A 17,747-nucleotide genomic window follows, 5' to 3' on the forward strand; every position below is an offset into this window, starting at 1 on the left:
GCACCATACACCCCTCCACCCTCAACACCATACACACAATCAGCTGCAGTAATAAAACATAGTTACCCTGTACCCCTGAGGAATAATGCAAGGACTACAGGAATATATTAAAGAGACTGTAATAATAACAACACAGTAGAAATACGAAAAATCAATCTCAGAATATATACATAGGTACAGTTCAAGGAGCACTGCCCAGTCCACATTGTGCGTAGGCCATAGGGCCACAGGCCAAAGTCCAAGGCCCCACTTGTCACATGCAGCAATACAGAGAGAACACTGCAGGGGCATCGGTTGGAAAATAGGCAGGCACCTCAGGGGGGCAGGGAACAGAGGGGCACCTCAGCCAGCAGATTGAACAACACCACTGGTCCTGGCGGGGCAACATGCCCTGTGCTTGGTCCTGGGGAGTGCAAGGCCACAGTCTCTCAAGTGGGTGACTTGCCCACATGCTCTGGAGGGGGCAACATGCCCTGTGGTTGGTCCTGGGGAGGCTGGGGTAGGTGGGTGTTTTACCCACTGGTTCTGGAGGGGGCAACGTGCCCTGTGCACTTAATCGTGGGGAGGCTGGGGTAGGTGGGTGGCTTATCCACTGGTTCTGGAGTGGGCATCGTGCCCTGTGCTCTTGGTCCTGGGGATGCCGGGGTAGGTGGGTGGCTTATCCACTGGTTCTGGATGGGGCATCGTGCCCTGTGCTCTTGGTCCTGGGGATGCTGGGATACTTGGGATAGGTTGGGGCTGAGGGGAATGGGATTGGGAGAAGGAAGCTGGAGGGGGAGGGTGGAAACAGGGACAATGGCTGCCATCAGAGAGGAGGCCAGCGCCTGAATTTATACTCTGTTGGGTCGCCAAGTCAGTGTGAATGCCCTCCAGAAATGCATTTGTCCGTTGCATTTGGGCTGCCAGCCCCTGGGTGGCATTCACAATGGTTGACGGCCCAACAGAGATGGATTGCAGAGGTCAATAGCCTCCTCACTCAGGGCAGCAGAGCTAACTGGGGCAGGGCCTGAGGTGCCTGGGGCGAAGGAGATGCCCACCTTCCTGAGTGAACGTGCATGGGCAACTTGATGAGGGGCTGCTCGGAGGGCGGTGCTGGTATGCGGGTGCCCGATATACCTGTTGCTGGGGTGGTCACAGAAGTGTCTGCCAACACCAGGGAGCTTCCATTGGAGGAGGTATGTTTGTTCGAACTGTCCTCTTCAGTCTCCGCCATAGTGCTCCCCTCACCCTCCGTCCCAAAGGTGCCCTCCTCGTCGGTCGACCCTGCCTCCTGGGCCCTGTGGGATGCCTCTGCTCCTCCACCAGATGACGCTAATGCACATAAGGACAGGGTGACAAAACAAAAAGGGGGGGAGACAAAGGATACACTTGGTCAGTGTCTGCAGCAAAACCATTGTTGGCATACACACCACCCTCACACACAGGGAACAGCCCTACGCACAATGCAATGCACTACCTGTGATAATGCTAGCCTCCAAGGCATGGGAAGGGGCACATACCGCCAAAATCAGCACACCTTGGACCCACACAGCCCTGACCAGTTGTGGATTCCTACCAGCTATGTAGCAGGATTATCACTTCAGAACCCTGGCCACCATGGGACCTACTCTGCAATGTCAGGCCTGGCCTAGGGTCACCCACTGACACAGATCCACCACCCTGGTAACCCCCTACCATACATAAGTAGTGATGACGGGCATTGTACCCACCCCCTTGTGGCTGTTGTGATGCCCTCAAGTGCCCATCCAGCTCTGGATAGGCCATCACCAGTATGGGGGCCATCAGGGGGGCCAGGGTTCAACGGGCACCCCTTCCTCTTTGGGAGGTCATCCCCAGCTGGGCCTCTGCCATCTTCCGTGCCCAGCGCCTCAGGTCCTCCCACTGTTTCCAACAGTAGGTGCTCCACCTGCCATAGACCCCCAAGGGCCGCACCTCCTTGGCGATGGCACACCATATACCCTTCTTTTGATGGGCACTGACCTGCATAAAAGTACACACAGGAAATGGGATCAGTCAGACCGTCCTACCTGTTATACTTATGGCTCACCATACCCCTTCATATCACCATTTACACACATGGCCTGGCACACAAGGGGACATCCACCCAACCCCCACATGAGGCCTTCACATACCACTCCATGTATTCATGCCACATGCATCATGCTCACAGTGTACTCACCTGTTGGTCTGGAGGCCCATACAGCAGTCTGTACTGGGGTCTGTACTCGCTCTATCTCCCCTGAGGTGAAGGCAGGGGCCCTTTACCCAGTCACACGAGCCATGGTAGGTTCCAGACACAGGTCACAACAGCACATGTAGTGTAGGTCCTCTCCTGTTTAAGGTCAGGTAGCAAGTGTGTGATCAGTTAGAAAATGGTGGTCATGTCCACGGCAGTGCTTACTGTCACCGCCGGTGTACATCACCATTGGCCACTGTACCCCATAGGGCCCAATGTTAGCCAATGAGGAGTTGCACGGCGGTTCACGACTGCCTCCCGTAACGGTGCAGAACGTCAGTGGAATTACCTCACTTCCACCTGTCCCTCCACACAGGACAGGCAAACGCCATTTTGGGGGGGGGGGGCAGGTCCTGGTAATAACTGTGTCACAGTAAAAAATAGGACATATAGGACAAATCCCACTTACCCATTACTTGTTAACATCATGCAATGTACTTTTTTATCTCCAATGTACAGTTTGTGACAGGCTCCTCATTCTTTTGTCCCTTAGACTGCAACCACTGCAGATGAATAGGAGATGAAAACATACTCCTGTGTACAGACCCCTGGTGGACTTGGCAACAATGGAGGACAGGCACATTATCCTCACCTCCAACTGTACAGGGCCACAATCCCAGAGCTGTGTGCCCAATTAAAGCCTGACCTGACATCTGCTATCCGTCACCCCACTGGGATCCCCCCTCTTGTGAAAGTCCTATCTGTGCTCCATTTCTAGCCAACTGGTTCTTTCCAAGTGACAGTCGGCTTGGCAGCAGGAATGTCACAGCCAATGTCCTCAATAGTGATGACAAGAGTGTTGTCTGCCCTGATTAAACACATGTGCAGCTACATTGTTTTCCCCCAGGATGAAGATTTGGCCACAGTGATGCCTGGCTTCTATGCAATTGGACATATCCCTAACATAACTGGGGCAATTAATGGAACACATTTTCCATTTGTCCCCCCGTCAAAATGAACAGGTGTACAGAAATCAAAAGAGTTTTCACTCCATGAATGTGCAGATGGTGTGCTTGGTCGACCAGTACATCTCCCATGTAAATGCTAAATATCAAGGGTCTGTGCATGATGCCTTTTTCATGAGGAATAGCAGCATCCCAAATGTGATGGCAAAATTACGGAGGCACCCGTGTGGCCAATAGGTGAGCCCTGGGTCCTACCCAGTAGATGTTGGTGTATGGGCACGGTGTTGGCCATATAGGATAGTGTGTGGCTAAATGTTGTCCCTGGATATTTGCAGGTGACTCTGGTTACCCCAACCTATAATGGCTACTGACCCCTGTGAGGAATGCCAGGACAAGGGCAGAAGAACATTACAATGAGGCACATGGGCGAACAAGAAGGATTATCAAATGTACCTTTGGCCTCCTGAAGGCCAGGTTCCGGTGCCTCCATCTAACAGGTGGATTCCTGTGCTGCTCACCCAAGAAGGTCTGCCAGATAATCGTGCCATGCTGCATGTTGCACAACCTTGCCCTGATACACCATGTGCCTTTATTGCAGGAGGAGGAAGCTGGAGATGGCCGTGTGGCAGCAGTGGACCCTGTGGACAGTGAGGATGAGGAGGCAGAGGATGAGAATAAGGACAACAGAACTGCAGGGATTTAACAATATTTCCAATGACACACAGGTAAAACAGTGGTGCTTCACATTTCATTGTCATTTTTTGAATTATCTATGGCTCTGGGATCCTGTTAATTCCCTCTTTTATGCCCACTCACTGTTCCCTTTAGCAACTCATTTTGTAGATGTTGGTGCCCCACTATTGTTCCTGGTGTGATCACTGCAGCCAACTACAGGTCTTTATTACGTCAACATTACTGTACAGTTTAATTGCAATGTTTGAACCTCCTTAAATGAATAAATACTTAAAACATTTGACATACTCCGTACTTGTAATTTTTCAAAGTGTGTTTATTTAAGTGCTAAGAAGAAGAGAGGCAAGTGCAGTGGGATGGGGTGATGATGGAGGGAAGTCCAGGGTATTGTTTCAGTCTATTTGGTGCACAGGTGCATTGTCCAAGGGGACATGGGAAGGGGAGCAATGGCAGTTCAAGATGGACAGGGTGAAAGAGTCAGACACAAGGACGACAATCAGGAGAGTCTCATTTCCTGGCGGGGGTCTTGGTGATAGTCTCTGGCTTTTGCCGGGATCGCATGAAACGTTTGCGGGGTGGTTTACCTTCTGCAGGCGGAGAGGTGCTGGTGGCCTGTTGGTCCTGTGGAGGGGCCTCCTATCCACTAGCGGCAGTCGGAGGTAGAAGTCAGTTCAGATGTCTTGCTAGTGGCAGGGGCCTGCAGTTATGAGACTACCTTCCTCATAATGTTGGCCATGTCTGCCAGCATCTCTGCAATGGAGACTAGGGTGGTGTTGATGGCCTGCAAGTCCTTCCTGATCCCCTGGTACTGTCGATCGTGAAGCCACCTGTTCTCCTGCATCTTGTCCAGGATCTTTCCCAGCGTATCCTGGGAATGTTGCTATGCTCCCAGGATCTCTGCAAGTACTTCCTGAAGAGTTGGTTCCTTGGGCCTGTCCTCCCAACGGCACACAGCAGTCCTCCCAGTGTCCCTGTTGTCCTGTGCCTCTGTCCCCTGAACCATGTGTTCACTGCCACTGACCCCAGGTCCCTGGTTGTCATGGGTATGAAGTGTTCCCTGGGGTCCCTGTAGTGGTGGACACACTGCTGATTGACGTTTCCTGGTGACAGAGGTATGGGTATGCTGGGTGGGTGCTGTGGTGGTGTGTGTCTGGGCCTGGGTAACCGGCTGCCCAGAGGTCCCTGATGGGCCAGGTTGGTTATCCAGATCCAGGTGGCCAGAGTTGCTCTCATTACTGTGGGCCTCTTCTGTGGGGGGACTGGATAGTGCTGTCACCTCCTCTCCGGTGACATTGGCTGGGGTACCTTTGGGGATGTAAATGTAGTTTTATTGTTTCTGTGTGTGACATATTGTGCATCGGTGGGTTGCCCTCTTTGTTTGTATTTGCCCTGGCATCTTTCACTTGTGTACGTTGGTGTTTGGTGGGATGATTAGTGCTCTCTAGTGTGCATGTTTAAGTGATGGGTGTCCATGCAGGTCTGTGATTGGTATCCATGCATTGGTATGACATGCAGGGCTTGGCATTGGGATGAGTGAGATGTGATGGTGGGGTGGAGTGTGTGTGAAGTGCTGGGAGTAAGGGTAAGGGTGGTATGTGATGGCATGCAGGTAGGAGGGTGATAGTAGTATAGAGTTGACTTACCAGAGTCCAGTCCTCCTGCTACTCTGGCCAGCCCCCCAGGATGCACGATTGCCAAGACTTGCTCCTCCCATGTTGTTAGTTGTGGGGGAGGAGGTGGGGGTCCACCGCCAGTCCTCTGTACAGTGAGTTGGTGTCTTGCTGCAATGGAGCATACCTTCTCCCGTAGGTCGTTTCACCTCTTCCTGATTTTGTCCCTTGTTCTGGGGTGCTGCCCCACGGCGTTGACCCTGTCCACGATCCTCCACCATAGCTCCATCTACCTAGCAATGGATACCTGCTGCACCTGTGCTCCAAGTATCTGTGGCTCTACCCTGATGATTTCCTCCACCATGACCCTTAGCTTCTCCCCTGAGAATCGGGGATGGCTTTGTGGTGCCATGGGTGTTGTGTGAGTTGTGTAAGTATGGGTGTGTAGGGTGATGTGTTGGAGTGTGTGATGTGGGGGGCATGGGTGGTAAATATGTGTAGGTGGTGTGTGGCTCTGGTTTTGTCTGTAGTTGTGGCGCCTGTCTCTTGCCAATGGTTTGTGATGGTAAAGGGATGTGGGTGGTGGGGGTGTTTATGGTGGTGTGGCTGTGTGGGTGTGGTTTGTGTATGGGTGTCAGGTGTGTGTTATTTAAATTGTCCAATGTGGTGTTGTTTGTTTGAGTGTGTGTATTTTGAGCGCGGCTGTATGTACCGCCAATGGTTTACCGCCACTGAATGTCCGCCGTGGTGATTCGTGGGTCATAATTTGGTGGGCGTAGTTCTGTTGGCGTAACTGTGTGGGTTTTGATACCGCCAGTTTATCACAAACCTTTGGTGTGGCGGATTTGTGTGTGTGTGGCTGAATAGTGACAGATTGGTGTGAATGTGTCATAATATGATGAATGGATATCCGTGGTGGCAGCGGTATGTTGGAAGCAGTCAGCATGGCGTCAAGTGGGTTTAACCATCAATGTCATAATAAGGGCCATTGTGGTTAATATGAAGCACGCTGCAATAATAAGGGTTTCATCAAATAAGTGGTCACTATTAAGGAACCCCACGGTCTGACCAGCCCCTTTTTGATAGACGGTAAGTGGGGAGGGGAGAAAGGGAGAGGAAAAACACAGTTCCTTTTAAAAATATTGAAATAAAACATGGAATGGTAGCAGTTGTTTTAATTGCAATGGACAGATCAGAAAGTGGGATATTTCTTTTACATCTGTTTTTTTAGTTAGAGTATTACTGCGTGGTGATGTTCATGTTTCCAAACCTATTCCAAGTGTGTCTATTTAAGTGTTAAGCAGGGAGCACTATGATTGTACCATAGAAATTGAAAAAAGCATTGATATCTATTCACACAGGAGATATTCTATTTTATCATTCTGGTTTGATTATGAGGAATGTTTAACAAACAATTCAATACTCAATCACTAATTCCAAAGCTAGTCCATTTGATACTAAGGGGGACTTTGTGGTATAGAGTGTTGAACACAGCTGAAAAACCCATGTGAAAGAGGAACTAAGCCTCCTCTTCCACCAATGGTTATTTACAAGTGATTTACATTGACAGACTGTTTTAGTTTGATAGCAACATAAATGGCATTTTCAGGAACATAGAGACCTGTGAATTGCTGACAAAGATTAAAGTCCAAATAATCAGCTTTGGGCTATCACGATAAATAAATATCTTGATTTAAACTTGAGAGGGAACACAAAACATCCTTATCTCAAGCAAGCAGAATGATGATGTGCATGGGAGGTGTGCTCAGTGTGGCAGCACAGTATGGCAGCAAGAAGCTTGGGCTTTCCAGCACATGTTTTGTATGGATTCCAAAGTCTGAGGTGGAAAGTCCTGCCAACGATGTGGTCCATGGGATTCAAATGCAATTAGTAGCTGTGAAATTAGAAGAATTTAGTATAATATTAGAGTCAAAGATGATATCCGGAGCCTGATTTTGTTGGGGGGGTTCTTGTTAAAAAGTCTATAAAGTCTTGACATCCTGTGGCGAAGGTAGCAATGGTGTTCAAGGGGTAAGATGCACACCTAACTACTTAAGATTTTAATGTGACTATTTTTTGTTTAAGCTATTTGATTCCTCAAATATTTATTGTGTATCCTTGAAAATGATGTCCTTCTATTGCTTTCTGTGACATGGAAGTTCATTGATAGATACATGTTGTTGGACCTGACATCCTTGTTGTGGTTTTCCCCCAACCTCTTCATCTTCTATCCTCCTGTTTTGCTGACTTAGTTTTTGCTGACGTTAGGACTCAGAACACTTTGCCACTGCTAACCAATGCTAAAGTACATGTGCTTTCTCCTTTATACATGGTGACATTAGCTTACACCCAGCTGGCACATTTAATTTACTTGTAAGTCCCTAGTAAAGTGGTACCTCATCTACCTATGGCCTGTAAATTAAATTCTACTAGTGGATCTGCAGCCCTTATTGTGCCACCCACTTAAGTAGCCCTTTAAACATGTCTCAGGTCTGCCAAAGAAGCCTGTGTGTGTATTTCTAAACTGTCTTTTCGCCCTTGCAAAATAAACCTCTCAATGGGCCCAAAACTTCCTTTTTAATACATGTAAGTCACTCCTAGAGTGTTGTCTATTTGAACATTTGGAAATATGTCTTTAAGTTTACACATCCTGGTAATGAAAAACTCTTACATTTGTTTTTCTCTACTGCAAGGCCTTTCTGTCCTACAGTACAACATTGGGTTTCCATATCACAATTAATAAGTGGGAACATTCAATTGGGAACAGATATGAATATTGAGTTTGATGTCTATGGAATTGTAATTTAAAACCCTTTTTAATGGCAAAGTTGGATTTTAAGTCACAATTCTGAAAATTGCACTTTTAGAAGGTTGACAATTTCTTGTCCTAACCATTTGGTGCCTGCAGCCTGTATCCTGGGTCACATCACTAGATGTAGCTGGCACTTCATCTTTCTGTATCACTCCCAGACAGTGAGACAAAAGGGAATAGGTCTTGGCATGATGGGATATCTCAAACTTGATGAGGGTAGGGAAGCTGTCACTTACCACAATTGTACATTACAAGGCTTCTTCCTGGGTACACTAATGAAGGGTTTGACACAAGTCTTTTGTGACCTCAGACAAGTGGTAGGCAGGGCAGAGAGGCTGGAAATTCCAAACACCTCTAGGGTGGAAACTTCCAGAACCTTCTCCAAATTCAAAGTGGGTGCCAGGTACAAGTACCTGTGCTACTCTGCAAGAAGGACTGCTACTCAGCTGCTCTGCTGCCTAAGTAAGAAGGACTGGACCTTCATCTTGAACCCAGGACCACACAAGCAACTGCAAGGACTAATTGACTGACCTCCTGCTCAGAGCCCTGCAGCTTCTTAGGATAGGCCTCTGTAGCCAGCTGGTGCTCTAGCTTGGTCAGCCTAAATTTATGAATATGTCCTGGCCCAGATTCACTTGTAAACCACAGTTAGTGCTTTATGCTTGTAAACACTGATTTCTCTTAAATCTTCCAAACTATGGCGGTCATTACAACCCTGGTGGTCCAAGACCGCCAGGGCTGTTTTGACGGAAGCACCGTCAAAACTTCCAAGCTCATTACGACTGTGGCGGTTGCACCGCGGTCGCACCACCAGGGCCGGCGGTTTCCCGCCACATTTGCCCCGGAGGTGATAATCCACCAGGGCAGTGCTGCTTGCAGCGCTGCCCAGGGGATTACGAGTCCCCGACTGCCAGCCTTTTCCTGGCGGTTTGAACCGCCAGGAAAAGGCTGGCAGTACGGGGAGTCGCGCGGCCCCCTGACAGAGCCCCGTGCAGCTTTTCACTGTCTGCACCGCTGCCTCCATTTGGAGCTGGCTCCTGTGTTGCGGCCGAGATCCCCGCTGGGCCGGTTTCCGCCCGCCGGCCCAGCGGGGATCTCAAAATGACAACAGCGGGAGTGCGGCTGCATTGGTGGCCGACCGGCAGTCAGATCTTGGCGGGCAGCAAGGTCATAATGAGGGCCTACATATCTCCAGCTCAACAAATTTATTTTTTGTTGTCTTGACCTCAAATAATGCATTAAAATGCCTCCATTGTTGTAAATTGGTGCAGGATTTTTCTTGTGTTATTTTTTCACATTATTACAGTTGGAAGTAATATTTTACACTTTGCTTCTAAGATAAGTCAGACTGCTTGTGTGCTGAGCAAGTAAAGTTTTAAGTACAGGTTAAATTGGGGTTTGCTTTGTTGCACCCTGACAGAGATTGAGGTTGCTGCTGGAATAGGGATTCACCCAAATCAATCAGTAACCTCATTTCCTGCAATTGTGTTGGGGTTTTCTTTTTGTGACCCACAGGACTCTTATTCTTCATTCAAATACGGATCGCACCATCGCTTCTGAGGTTCTTTTTCTTTGTAAAAGGTATCAGTTTATCTTTTATGTTTGACATGGTGTCATCATTTGTGCAAGCAAGGAATGTATGCCTTATCCAATCTGTGAAAATGCGAGTGGAGCAATACTGGTTCACTTGTGACTGAACAATTAGTTCCAGCAATGGTAACATTGTTAGATCCAAAGAGTTTTGTCAGTTAGTACCAGTAAAGTGGGACTGTTTTTAGGTTTGCAGACATTTAGCAATTAAGTCTGGGGAGAGCTATTAGGGTTTGCCATCAGTGATCAATAGGCCAATCAGGGAAAATTCGGATTAGGCTTTTGTGCAGGTTTAGATTATCATCTCAATAGCCACTTGATGTGGGAGAACAGAGCTTGTTGGACATGTCACAGTTGGACATGTCACAGTTCAGGTTCCAGAAAAAGCACAGAACTGAAAAAGCACTGTTATCTGCTACAGATTGTATCAGAAGGCTAGTGGATGAAGGGCAGGTCATGGATTTGATCATGTTGGATCTGTCTGCGGCTTTTGACACTATCTCCCCATCCCTGCTTACTGACCTCCTGCGGATGCTGGGGATCGCAGACAGGGTCCTGAAACTATTGTCCTCCTTTCTTACAGATAGATCTCAAAGGGTGGCGGTGAATCAGTACTAGTCAGGCATATTTTCTTTGCCATGTGGAGTGCCGCAGGTCTTACCTTTGAGCCCTGCCTGATTAAATCTTGATTTCTTCCCACTTGCCAGGATCATACATTCCTTTGGGCTATAAGAGGTGTCAGATGTCTACACCCAGATTATTCTATCAAATGCTGAAGGCATGACTGCTAGCACAGTCAACTTTAACCATTGTTTGACAGTAGTACAGGGGTGGATGAAAGAAAACCACTTGAAGCTTAACAGGGAGAAGACTGAGGTGTTGTTCTTTGGAACACAATCTGTCTCTATCTGGTATAATAATTGGTGGACTGATACAGTGGATACCTTACCAACTCCTACAGATAAGGCCAGGAATCTATGGTTGAGTCTGGACAGTCAGCGTACACTGAACTGGCTGGCCAAATGCACCTTGTCAACTTGTTTCTGGCTCATTAGAATGATGATGAAAATATTTCCATTCACCCTCCTCTTGGCAGGGAAACAAGTATCAGTAGAGTTGGCTGTGTCAGGGATTGACTATTGAGATGTGCTTCACCTAGAGACCTACAACGACACCCAAGCTAAATTGCAGTTAGTGCAGAATGCACTGGCTAGGCTTACTTTGGATATTCCAAAGCAGCAGTCGTGTCTAAGGGGTTATATGATCTGCATTGGCTCCCAATAAAAAAGTGCATAATGTTGAAGACCCTTTGCATAGTACACAAGATCCTCAAGCAGGCTAGTCTGGTTGGAATCAAAGCTATGTTTCACCAGTGTATCTCTGGGGAAATCATCTCTCGGCTCACTTCAATTTGTTAACAGTGCATAGAGTTCGGAAGAAGTGATGGAGAGGCAGAGCTTTCTCAGTTTTGCCAGCAAGGGTATGAAACTTGCTACTTCACCATTTGACCTCTATTAAACTGCAATCCAAGCTTTTCAGTCTATGGGGAGAGTCCCCTGATAGTTTGGTAATTTTGTTAAACTGCTTTTTGGCTAAATTGGTTTACTAAGACTACAGCACCTTGATGCTTATGGGCATTGGCTGCACTCTAAAAATCCTACTCAAATCAAACCAAATCTATGCTCTAGATGCCACGGTAGGATAAAGAGTATGCAGGGTAACAAGACCAAGGCCCTCATTATAACATTGGCATTCCAGCTCCACCACGCTGGTGGTGGCGGTAAGACCACGGTTGGCGTGGCGGTGCTGGACCACCAGATTATGACCACGGTGGTGAACAGGCTCTCCACCATAGACCACCTTCAGTATTTGGAGCCTCCTTTCTGCCAGGGATTCCCTGGTAGCAACACCACCACCTAGCTCATAGCCACCAGTTGCCCCAAATCCTAGCCCTTTTATTCATTGATTTTGAAAAGGCTTTCAACACTGTTGCCTGGGGATTTCTCTTCCTAGTATCACAGCGTTTAGGTTTCAGGCGAGATTCCGTCATCTGGTCCAAGCCTTATGTGCGAACCCCACGGCTGAGTGCAAGTCAATGGTACCGTATCTTCTCTATTTTCTATTCGCCGAGGAACGCGCCAAGGCTGCCCCTGTCTCCTCTCCTTTATGCACTGGCGATTGAACCTTTTGCACAATTGGTTAGAGTAGACCCATTATACCGGAGTTGGAACTGGGAGACAGCCTCTGAAAACTGTGTGGCCCTGCATGCTGACGATGTTCTGCTCTATATGAGAGAACCCAGTGAAACTGGCCCAAGGGGCTTCCACCTCCTGCTTTGCTATGAAGAGGCATCGGGGCTCAAAATGATCCCCACCAAATCAGTGTTGGCGCCTCTAACGCTGTCGGGAGACTGTTATGATTGGCAGGGGGTGGTGCCTATTTGCCAGCTGAGCTTTAGGTACCTTGGTATATGGGTGGCCCTCCTTCAAGAACTCACGTGGACCCTAAGCCTGACGCCATTGCTATCCCGAATCAAGGTGGATCTGCAGAGATGGCAAGCATTGCTGCTAAACATCCTGGGCTGCGCGGCCTACTGCGCCTTTTATATGTGCTCCAAAACTTTCCGCTTTTGATCCCACGTCCCTGGTTCCAGACATTGGAAAGAACTACCACCTCATTCCTCTGGTATGGCACGAGACACTGGATAGCATTGCCAGAGAGTGGTATATGATGGGGGGATGGGCATAGCTAACCCATGCCTGTACTACCTGGCGCCACAACTACTAGAGGTACACGATTGGGTTAATGGGAGTGGATGGATCCAGCTTATCAGTTAGAGCTAAACACATTGGGATTCCACCCGTATTCTGGGTCTGCTTTATGGCTCCACGCTCCACCAGGACATGGATCTAATGACCATGGTTTCCTTTCCCACCTGGTGATCGGCGCTACAACATACTCGGTGGAGTAATGCCATCACACAACAGACTCCACTGTGGCATAGCACATGGCTGAGCAAATCAGCAGCATTGGGAGGGTTTGCCAAATGGGACCTCGCGGGCATTTTGCACCTCAGGGACATATGGTAGGGGGATGCCATGTGATCCCTTCATGATCTGCAATCTGACTTTCAGCTCTCCAGCACGCAGTTCTTCAGATACCTCCAACTGCGGCATGCCCTGGGCTAGCACTTGTCCTGCACAGACTCAGTGCCGGAATACAGTCCACTAAATGCTAAGCTGCTAATGGGAGCTTTGGGGAAAAAGGAAGATCCCAAAGCTACAAGATGGTAACTAACAACGCTCCAGGTAACCTATACCATATCAGGAACAAATGGGAGGGCTGGTTGGGATCCATTGAGGAGACTGACTGGGTGGAAGCGTTAATGACACCCAGAACACTGCCGGTGTCTGCAAGACTGCGTGCAGTGTAGCTGTTCTTTTATATAGGGAGTATCTATACCCTGACCAGCTCCATCAGCCGGGCCTTCTTCCCTCTGCTCAATGTCCACGGTGTGCAGGGAATTCAGCAGATTTTTTTCATGTGGTCTGACTTTCCCACTGATACAGGTATACTGGGGTAAGATGAACTGTGAACTGAATGTAGTGCTGGGAAGGGAGCAACAGATATCCCCAAAATTGGTCCTGTTGGGCACGATGGAGGAGTTGGAGCTGTTGGAGGGCACAATAGCAGACCACGTATTTGTTGGTACTGCCATGCTGGTGGCCAAGAGGGACATTGCGGCCAACTGGAACTCCCCCAGTGGGCCGTCCTTCCAGAAATTGAGGCACGGAGTTGACTGGTGTGCAAACCAAGACAAATCGGTCTACGAGGCAAGGGGCTGTCCCTTTAAGCACACAAAAGTATAGGGGGAATGGTTGGGTCTTCTCCTGTGAACGAGCATGACCGTGTATTTCTCTATTGCATAACAATGTTGTGGATGAGACATATGGTAAAAAGACATTGTCACTATATAGATATGACTCTAAGCTGGCTGCACCAGGCCTTACCTGTGCAATGTTTTTCTCCTACCTTGTCTTCCTTTTCCTTCTTTCCTTTCTTTCAATAAAATCAATAAACGTTATTTATAATATCTATATCCCCCATTGGTAGATGTAGAGGAGAGTTGTGGCTTGACCCTTTTTTCCTCTGCAGATGGCACTCAAATTTTCCCTTTGTCATCTGCTCAGGACCAGGGCCATCTAATCTTAACCTAGGCTTCTGTTGAGTGGCCACTTGGATGAGTGCTAACTCTATCAAACTTAATGGTGATAAGACGGAGGTCATGGTTCTGGGTAAGCCTGCTCAACTCGGGGGGGGGGGGGCTCCAACGTTGGCCTGAATCCTTAGGACCTCTTCCTTAACTAACCCCTAAGGTTAAGAACTTAAGTTTTGGTCTCAATTAAAAATGATCGATTAAACACCAGGTTACTAAGGTTACCTCCACCTGCTTCACTGCACTGAAATGGGTGAAGAAGAGCATCTGGATGATCCCCCAAACAGCCCAAAGAACTGTAATTCAAGCCTTAATTTTATCTAGGTTGGATGATGGTAAGATCTTCTATTTCGGAACAGACCAAGCATCAATTAGATGTTTGCAGATAGTTCCAAATGCAATGGCCAGACTGCTGTTTTGGCTACCTGAGCACACTGCAGTTTCACATATCTTCCTTCAGCTGCATTGGCTTAGAATCACTAAACATTCAATTTAAGGCCCTGTGCTACATGTTTAAGGCCAAAGCTAGAATTGGTCTATGCTATGTTCAAGACCTAGAGATACCATATATCCAAAATTGCTCTTTGAGATCTTCAAACCTGCCTTCTGTACTGTAGCAAAATATCAGTTGACTCAAAGGGGAGGATGCTCTTTCTCAGTGTTGGGCCCAGTCTGTGGAACTCCCTTCCCAAATCCCTTAGAGACTGCGCTTCTCTACTTGCCTTTCGTAAAGGCCTGAAGACATGGCTATATTAAGTTGGCAATCTGTGTTTTTTTGCTATACTTAGCACCAGGAAATCTTTTTTGGGTAGCTGAGCTCTTTATAAGAATATAAAATAATAATAAATAACAAATAAATACTTAATTGTATGTAGATATGGAGTTAAGAACAGTAAATCTATACGTAACAATATGCATTTACCTCACAATATTTTGGTGCTTGACCCATGATATTTTTTTCCTTCATATACTGATATCTAATTGCTTATGGATTCACTTTGTGATTGGAATGAGTGATTCATGGGACTCTAAGGTCGATGACCAATGCTGAAGTATATGCAAAATAGATGTACAAATTCCCAAGAAAGGAAGCTTAATGTTGTTGCCTAAAAACAGAAACTTGAAAAATGATTTGAAAATGTCCCTCTCCTACAAAGCACTACAGAAAAGACAACCTCCATCCACGACGTCTCCCTGAAAACAAAAGTATTCTGTGGCTGGAGCCTTTGAATCTGACATGAGATTTACCAACTGGTTGTTTACCTTCACACTCTAGACTAATGGAATTAAAATCTTCCGAAATCTTTCCTGAACCCTCCATCGCTATACTGCATACTCTGGGATGGGATAAGATGGGACTTTGACAAATTGAAAAAACTGAAGGTATAGAGAATTTGAGTCACTGCATTGGTATCCTTATAAATCTTTCTATAGAATGGGAATAGAATAAACAAATTATCCATATATAGATGTGACTTTTCACCTGGTTGTGGAGCCAAGCTGCCACAATGGCTAAGATCTTGTTAGAAACTCTTGGAGCAATCTTTAGTCCAAAAGGGATTGCCAATGTTGATCCACCAAAGCAACTTTGAGGTACTTTGGGTGTGATTCTGCAATTGGAATGCGCATCTATGCATCCAGTAAGACAATTTTGGGCAATAAAACCTCCCTCTGACACTAGAGGAAGAACCTGCTGAGGTGAGTTCATCTTGAAATAAATAAATGGTATTAACACATTATGAGATTTGAAGTCTTTTGCCATTCTGTACTCACTTGATGATTTCTGTACTAGGAAACACTTGTTTACCATCCTAACTTCTCCAGTGGCAAGACTGGAAGGACAGCACTTTTCATGATCAAGGAAGTTCCACTGTTTTGCAAAGCCTCTTTTCTTTCCAGGTTCTTGTACCAATGAGTTTGAAGTAATTGGGAATCTAGAAGCTTGAGAAGTAATCTTCTATGCATCTCTGACAAAAGAACCTTCAGTTATTTTCTCAGCTATTGAATATTTTCATTTTTGTTAGGATAGATGCCCCAACCATGGGGTTTGAATCTTCAATCATCTTGTCGGGGCACTGCTTTGATTTTCGTTTACCCCAGAATACCAGACTTGGGCACTCACTATGACCTCAGCGGTCTATAACCTAGACTGCCAAAGTCCATCAGAATTTGAGCAGAGAGCCACCAGCAGCCATAGTGGCAATCGGCGGTGCAGTGGCGGCTGCTCCCCTTACACTACCACATCATCACAACACTGCCACACCTATTACAAGTTGGTAATAGGCGTGGTGGTGTTGTGGTGACAGGTCGCTGGTGGCAGAGCAGGCCCCAAGGATCCCATCCTCTCCCGGACGACCACTGTGAAAAGGTAAGTGCCCGCCCGATAGGGGAGGGAGTGATGAGTGGTGTGTGCATGCATGGGGGTGTGCATTTGTGTGATTGGAGGGGTGTGGTGTTTGTGTGCGTGTATGTGTGCGATTGGAAGTGTCTGTGTGAGTGTGTGAATGGATGCAGGGGTGTGGGGGTGTGTGCAAGTGTATGTGTGTGTCTGTATGAGTGTGTGAATACGTGATTGCATGTGTCTGTGTGTGTGTGTGGTGTATGCATGCTTGGATGGAGTGGGGGTGGGGGGTCTCTAGGGGCTTAGGGGGACTATGGCTGTGTGGGAGTGCTGGGGGGAGTTGTATACTGGTGACAGGAATGTAAGTATACAAATGCAAATGACATATACAGTACCACGTGCTTCAGTTGCCCATGAATCCACACTGATCTGGGTGAATCAGCAGCGGTGCGTCCTTTTAAGACTTGAGGCAAGAATCGTGGCGTAAATTTGTACTTCGCTGTTGATAAGGGATATTGGCCTGCAGTCTGCACAGTACTGTGACGGCGGTTGAGTTTTGGGGAGCACCATGATAGTGGCGACATCAAACCCTTGCGGAAAGGAGCCCCGTTGATCAATTTCCTTGTATAAGGCGGTAAGGTGCGGCACCAGGTCGTCGCAGAACACTTTATAATATTCAGACGGGATCCCGTCAGGCCCAGGAGCCCTACTCGCCCCCAGTGAGGAGATAGCCTCCCCAATTTCTTCAATCTTTAGCGATTTGTCAAGTATTTTGTTTCCGCAGTGGGCAATTCGAGGAGGGGAATGTCTATTAAGAATTGGCGGGCATGATCTGACTCAATCACTGCCAATGCCTGATATAATGCCTTGTAATATTATGTGAACGTGTCTGCCACTTCTTGGCTCTTGGAGACAAGTTCTCTGTGCGTGTTCAAGATTTTGGGGATAATTCTAGACGATTGGTGATGGGAAGCCAACCAGTAAAGCAGCTTCTTGTTTTTGCCCCCCATCCATACACCCTGGCATTGGCTGTTCGCCACATGTGTTTAGCCGCTTCCAGAAAGTGGTCATGGATCCCCTCCCGGACCAGCAGAAGCTGCCTGGCCACTGCTTCGCTTGGCTGTGCACTCTGCTCTGCCTCCAGTTGGAAGGCCCGGGTCTTCAGCTGAGTAATGTGCAGGGTCTTTGACTTCTCTTGAGAGCAGATTCTGGCCGTCCCCCTCACCACTGCTTTGCTGGCAGCCCAAAAGACTCCTGAGGATTGAATAGAGTCCCTGTTGTTGGCAAAAAATTCCTGGAGTGCCTGCTTCAGTTGTTGGACATGAGGTTTATGCTGCAGGTTCA

Source organism: Pleurodeles waltl, chromosome 7 (assembly GCF_031143425.1).
Source record: "Pleurodeles waltl isolate 20211129_DDA chromosome 7, aPleWal1.hap1.20221129, whole genome shotgun sequence".
Taxonomy (NCBI): Eukaryota; Metazoa; Chordata; class Amphibia; order Caudata; family Salamandridae; genus Pleurodeles; species Pleurodeles waltl.